Source organism: Physeter macrocephalus, chromosome 11 (assembly GCF_002837175.3).
Source record: "Physeter macrocephalus isolate SW-GA chromosome 11, ASM283717v5, whole genome shotgun sequence".
NCBI classification, from domain to species: domain Eukaryota; kingdom Metazoa; phylum Chordata; class Mammalia; order Artiodactyla; family Physeteridae; genus Physeter; species Physeter macrocephalus.
In genome coordinates, this window is record NC_041224.1 from 4,232,562 (window position 1) to 4,239,720 (window position 7,159).

The 7,159-nt window shown below is 43.1% G+C and overlaps 1 protein-coding gene across 3 annotated transcripts in view; it reads left to right on the forward strand.

The window, feature by feature from the left end:
- LOC102987345 (serine protease 35) overlaps positions 1-7,159 on the forward strand; it is a 16,643-nt gene that overhangs the window by 1,282 nt on the left and 8,202 nt on the right. Inside the window, exon 3 of one of the 3 annotated variants that reach the window (XM_024133062.3) lies at positions 829-950. The exons of 1 other annotated variant lie outside the window; for it this stretch is intronic. The gene's annotated coding sequence lies outside the window, so the exon portion shown is untranslated. The remainder of the gene's footprint in view (positions 1-828; positions 951-7,159) is intronic. One more of the 3 variants, XM_007119811.4, reaches the window with a different exon arrangement.

Genomic DNA, 7,159 nt, shown 5'->3' on the forward strand with positions numbered 1-7,159 from the left:
AGTATACAGTAAAAAAAAAAAAAAAAAAAAAAAAAAAGGAGCAGCGGAAAACATTTTTTAAGTGAGAAGATGAAATTGAAAAGTCTTGGACTTGCTTTAAAATACTCTGGAAAAAAAAAAAGGTGGGGGAAGACAACTGAGTGAGACAAGATTGTCAAAATATCGGTAATTGTTGCCGCAGGATGACGGGCATGTGGGGTTGTAATTTTCTACTTTCTAGCTTTCCCTCTACTTTGGAAATTTTCTATCATAAAAGTTTTTGAAAAGTTGTAGAAACACTTCCTGCCTGATTCCTCTGACCTTTTTACACTGTCATTGATTCGAAAGAAGCTGCATATCCTGTCGAGGTGTTTTTTTCCCTTCTATTAACTCTTCTCACTTCTGAAATTCTCATTTTATCCCAAGTGCATTTGTCTCCACAGACAGTTACAAAAGTCCTATTTTGCTGCTTGGAGAATTATGCTTAGGATCTGGTATATAATTTAGAAGAGAGAAGGTTAAAAGTCCAGCCAAATAAGACATCTAGGCTTGAAAGTAGTGTGTGAGCATCATATGGAATTTTATGTTTATTAGGAAATAACTAGAAGAGCTCATTTAACGTGAGAAGAGGTTGGATGTGGATACTCTTCCTGTTTTTCCTCCAGACAGCCCGGAAACCTGCATACTTTTAAGAATCTTTTTCGTGTTTTCAAACGTGAGATTGTTTAGCCTAGTGCTTGGCACATAGAATGTGCATATTATGTTAAAGTAATCAATTGCTAATGTGAGTTAATTTCCCCTGTTGAGTTCATTACTTACCTTTCTCTGCCCAATGCTCAACAATCCAAGGCAAGCACATTGCTTTTTAACAGCGGGATCAGACTCAGAATTTTGGAGGCTGAAGCTACCTCGCCTGGGTTAACTTTGCACATGAGAAATCTGAGATGAGAGATTGGAAACAGCAAAGTTAAGTATGAACGTTATTATTTTATGACTTTGCTTAACTAAAATTTTTTCAAAAGCTTCACAAGCTTTAACAGATGTTTGCTTAGCTAGAAACACAGTGATCATAAGATGCTTTAAAGCCTGAAGAGTAGCAAACCTAATACAGTTCCAGATATTCTTCGCTTTCAAAGGCCAACTTGCAAGATAAAAAATAAGTCAGGAGCCATACGCTGTGCATTTCCTATGTCAGTGGATGAGAGAGCCAGCAGAGGGTTCCCTTGGGGCTCCCTCAGTGCCATTCACCCCAAATTTGATTTACACACAGCATATCCATTGCACAAATTGAAATATACAGGTCCTGGAAAAATAGCTTAAAAAACAAAGGGAAGTTTTATTTTTTTATTATGATGAGAAACAGAAGTTGTAGGTCACTGTAAAGTAATCAACGGTGTAACTTTACCATCTTCCTTTCCCCCCACGACTGCTAAACTTTTCAAGCAGACATTACTCTGTCTCATTCCTGAAACTAAACTTGAAGATAGTCCTATGGTATGATATTTTGCATAGCAACTGGCACATTGTCAGTGAACTTCCTTGCCATTTATTTTCAGCATAGAATCAGTGGAGAGCTTACCCTTTGGAAGTGAATTATTAAGTATTTGATAGACATGGGAAATATTTGACAGGCTGAAGATTTTTCTTACCGTTGAAATGAACTACAGCACATTTGGGGGACTATTTAGCAGCGCTGGAGGTCATAGTGGAAGTGTGCTGGCACCACCTGCCAGAAAAATCGTCTGGCTGTAGACAGCATTATCAGCCCTCAGCTCCTCCGGCTGGGCTCTGTGGCCTGGAGGTATGTTTTCTAAATGTGATCAATTCCATGTGATAACCATCTAGTATATTATTAGCCAGTTAGACTTCTCTCCCTCCCATGAATCCTACCTGCTTTTAAAATAAATTCGATTTTGTACCTCAAGGAACGTAAACCATCTTAAGTGTGGGATCTTAGATTGGGCATCACCAGGCTAGCTTCGCCATCTAGTGGTAGAAATAGGGATAGCAGGCAAGTGCCTACCCACCTCCCCCCAGCCCCTCCCCTCACCCGGGACTAGGAATGGAAGCGGCTTGAGACTCAGTGATGAGTAAGTTAACTTGTGTTTTTTTCATTTGTGATTTAATCTAGGACTTTAGAGCTAACAGAGATCTTAGAAATTTTCTAGGCCAACTCAATGGCTAAGGAGGACTTACCACAGAGTTTCATAAGCAAGGAAAGAGGCTTATGAAATGATGCACGGCACTGTTAAGCACTGTATTTGTCGAATAAACAAATTTATCTGTCCTGTTCCAATTCTTGATTCTCCCTAGCGATACTGCTGCATGCTACCGGAATGTTTTGTCACGATCTTCTGATTTTAGCTCTAAAGTTGTGTGTCTGTATAATTTTCCTAAAAATGAGCATTTTCATTTATGTTTAAGCCTCTGAACCAAACGTTCTTTTCCCCTTACATCACTCCCCACTACTTCTTTCTTTCCAAACATCCAGGGCAGACAGTTTTAAAAACTAGGTGTTTACCTTTCTAAGTATATTGCTATTGCTGCTGTAACAAATTACCAAAACCTTCGTGACTTAACACAGTATCCTATAGTTCTGGAGGCCAGAAGTCCAGAGGGGGTCAGCAGGGTTGCCTTTTTCCCTGCAAGTTCCAGCAGAGAATGTCTCCTTACCTTTTCAGGTTCTAGAGGCCACCCACATTTTGTAGCTCGTGCCTGACTCTGACCTCTGCCTCCATCTTCACAGATCCTTCTCGTTCTTGACCCTCCCAGCCTCCTTCTCGGAAGGAGCCCTGTGATTCCATTGGGCTCACCTGGGTAACCCGAGCTAATCTCCTCATCACGCAATCCTTAACTAAATCACATTTGCAAAGTCTCTTTTACCAAGTCAGGAACATAGTCACATATGACACATCAGGATGTGTCATAGTCACATCCTCATCTGGGGATTAGGATGTGTTACAGGCATAACTTGGACATACTGTGGCTTCATTTCCAGACCACTGCAATAAAGCGACTACTGCAGTAAAGCATCACGTGATTTTGGGGGTTTCCCAGTGCATATAAAAGTTACTGTAATCTACTAACTGTGCAATAGCATTATGTCTAAAAAAACAATGTATACAACAGTTGAACACACAGTTTGTTGCTAAAAAATGCTAACCATCATCTGAGCAAGTCATAACCGTCTTGCTGGTGGAGGGTCTTGCCTCGATGTTGATGGCTGCTGACTGAGCAAGGCAGTGGCTGCTGAAGACTGGGGCGGCCGTGGCAGTTTCTTAATATTAAGACACTAATGAAGTTTGCTGCATCGATGGACTCTTCCTTTCTGTACGATTTCTCTGTAGCATGCAATGCTCTTTGATAGCATTTCCCCCACAGAACTTCTTTCTTGAGCTGCTTTATCAACTAAGTTTATGTTACAGTCTAAATCCTTTGTTGTCATCTTCACAGCATCTTCCCCAGGAGTAGATTGCATCTCAAGAAACTACGTTCTTTGCTCACCCATAAGTCTATTATAGTGTTATCATGAAATTGCAGTAACTCAGTCACATCTTCAGGCTCCACCTCTAATTCTAGTTCTCATGCTGTTTCCATGACACCTGCAGTTACTTCCTCTACTGAAGTCTTGAACCCCTCAAAGTCATCCATGAGAATCAACTTCTTCCAAACTCATGTTTGTTAATATTTTGACCTCTATGACTCATGAATGTTCTTAATGGCACCTACGATAGTGTCTTCTTTCCAAAAATTTTCAACTAACTTTGCCCAGATCCATCAGAAGAATTACTATCTGTGGCAGCTGTAGCTTTACGAAATGTATTTCTTTCTTTCTTTTTTTTTTTTTTTTGCGGTACGCGGGCCTCTCACTGTCGTGGCCTCTCCCGTTGCAGAGCACAGGCTCCGGACGCGCAGGCTCAGCGGCCATGGCTCACGGGCCCAGCCGCTCCATGGCATGTGGGATCCTCCCAGACCGAGGCGCGAACCCGGTTCCCCTGCATCGGCAGGCGGACTCTCAACCACTGCGCCACCAGGGAAGCCCAAGAAATGTATTTCTTAAATAATAAGACTTGAAAGTCAAAATGACTCCTGATCCATGGACTGCAGAACAGATGTTGTGTCAGCAGGCATGAAAACCACATGAATCTCACGGTAGATCTCCCTCAGAGCTCTTGGGTGACCAGGTGCATTGTCAGTGAGCAGTAATATATTTTTTTCTGGGTTAAGAGTCCGTTTTAATTAGATTCAGTTACTTAGAATCAGTTCATCTCAAAACATCTGTGTATTATCAAAGAAAATATAGGGGCTTCCCTGGAGGTCCAGTGGTTAAGAATCCGCCTTCCAATGCAGGCGACGCAGGTTAGATCCTTGGGTGGGAAACTAAGATCCCACATGTGGCGGGTCAACTAAGCCCGCGAGCCACAACTACTGAGCCCACGAGCCTCAACTAGAGAGAAGCCCGCACGCCGCAACGAAAGATCCTGCACAACTAATAACCGGCGCAGCCAAAAAAAAATTAAAAAAAAAAAAAGAAAATATAAATTACAGTTCTCAAAATTCAAAATCAGTGAGCAGTCATATTTTGAAAGGAATCTTTTTTTCTGAGCAGTAGGTCTCAACAGTGGGCTTGAAATATTCAGTAAACTATGTTGTAAAGAAATGTACTGTCATCCAGGTTTTGTTGTTCCATTGCTAGAGCACAGGCAGAGTAGATTTAGCATAATTCTTAAGGGCTATAGAATTTTCAGGACGGTAAATGAGCATTAGCTTCAGCTGAAAGTCACCAGCTGCATTAGCACCTAACAAGAGGGTCAGCCTGTCTTTTGAAGCTCTGAAGCCAGGCACTGATTTCTTTCTAGTTGTGCAAGTCCAATAGCATCTTCTTCCAATAGAAGGCCGTTTTATCTACATTGGAAATCTGTTGTTTAATGTAGCCACCTTCATGAATTCTCTTAGCTAGACCTTCTGGAGAACTTGCTGCAGCTTCTACATCAGCACTTGCTGTGTCACCTGGCACTTTTACGTTATGAAGATGGCGTCTTTCCTTAAACCTCATGGACCAGCCTCTGCTGGCTTCCGATTTTTCTTCTGCATCCTCCTCCCCTCTCTCAACCTTCAGAGAATTGAAGTGAGTTAGGGCCTTGCTCTGAATTAGGCTTTGGCCTAATAGAATATGTGGCTGGTTTGATCTTCTGTCCAGACCATTGAAACCTTCTCCATTATCAGTAATGAGGCTCTTTTGCTTTCTTATCATTTGTGGGTTCACTGGAGTAGCTCTTTTACTTTCCTTCAAGAACTTCTTTGCATTCACAACTTGGCTAACTGGTGCAGAAGCCTAGCTTTCAGCCTCTCTCGGCTCTCGCATGCCTTCTTCATTTCTAGCTTTTGATTTAAAGTGAGAGACGTGCAACTCTTCCTTTCGCTTGAACACTTAGAGGCCACTGTAGGGTTATTAATTGGCCTACTTTCAATACCGTTATGTCTCAGGGAACAGGGAGGCCCAATGAGAGGGAGAGAGATGGGGAGAGCGCCAGTCAGAACGCACACAGTACTTAAGTTCACCCTCTTATATGGGTGTGGTTTGTGGCCTCCCCCTGAAAAAATTACAGTAATAACATCAAAGATCACCAACCGCAGATCACCGTAACAAATATAATAATAATGAAAAGGGATTACCAAAATGTGACACAGAGACACGAAGTGAGCAGATGCTCTTGGAAGAATGGCGCCGACAGACTTGCTCAACAAAGAGTTGCCACAAACCTTCTGTTTGTAGAAAACACATGATCTATGAAGTGCAGCGAGGCACAAAGAAACGAGATCTGCCTGTACTTGGCGTACCGCAGTGAACGAAGTCCACGGCAGTCAGAGCTGCGTGTAATCCCTTATAAATACCTACGTAGGTTTTGACCCCTATTCTTTGATAACTTCTAATACCAATTGCTGCCATTTGCTGAGGGCTTGCTGTGCTCTGGGCACTGTATTTATAAATATATCATACTAGTGTCTCACAAAGATACTCCAAGACATTATCCCTGTTGAACAAACGTAGAAAGTAACGTTTGGAGAGATTAAGTGACCTTCACAGACTCATACTGCTAGTGGACTTCAGGTGGTTTGGCTTCAAAGCCCACTGACACCACCGTTATTGAAACACCCCAGTTCTCGCTGTCTCTCTTGGTCACGTCACTAACACTATTACTTGCTCGTCATACTGATCCCACACTTTTTAGCCCAAATGTTGCCTCCATTTCAGCGCTCCAGTTAGTGACTGACATTCACTGGGGGCTTCAAGTGCACTGGGAGCTGAACTTTATAAAATACCTGTTCTCCTGTGCATCTGCCCCCAATTTGCGAAAGTGACTCAAAGTTCGACAAGTGTTCTCCAAATCCTGACCCATTTAATGCTCGCTTTCCACCTGTCTGCTCTCACTAGTAAGGCTCCTCCTCTCCTGCCCTGGCCTTTTGCCTAAGCCAGCACTTCTCTCTGCAGATGAAGAGAGTATCTGGTCCGGACCGCAACGTCTACCTGTTGTGTGTCAGTCTTGACCAAGCAGGTGGAGGAGGGAGGTGGAGGAGGGAGATAGCTGGAACATGTTTTCGCATTCCTGCGCGTGTGGAAATGCAGGCAGTGATGCTGGGAGGGGTAAGTAGCTGGGATCGTGAATGGCTAAATAAAGGACAGGCAAGTTGTCCACAGTGGTTGTGCGGTCACTTCTGTGTCCTAATATACATTAAGGTAGAAGTTGGTGTTGGCCCTATGAGGTCATCGATCTGAGTGGTCCCTGACCCGTATCAGCCGCCCAGAAAGTGTCTGACAGAGTAATGCAAAATTATGTTCCAAGGCAGCATACTATACACAGGAACTTGGGCAACTACTTCACTGTCCATTTCAAGGGACCGGGTGAAAAGAATGGCCCAAGTAAGTGTGACTCTATCACCTGGTGCAGATTCTGGATGGTAAATCAGCTCATGTTCATTGACAAGAAAAATAGTTCATTCAAAACATTTAACATAGCAAGATCATCTAATCTTTCTTCCGTCTGCCTGACATAAGTTAAAATATAAACTTTAAAGGGTGACAAGAGCTTCCCTGGTGGCGCAGTGGTTGGGAGTCCGCCTGCCGATGCGGGGGACGCGGGTTCGAGCCCCGGTCCGGGAGGATCCCACACGCCGCGGG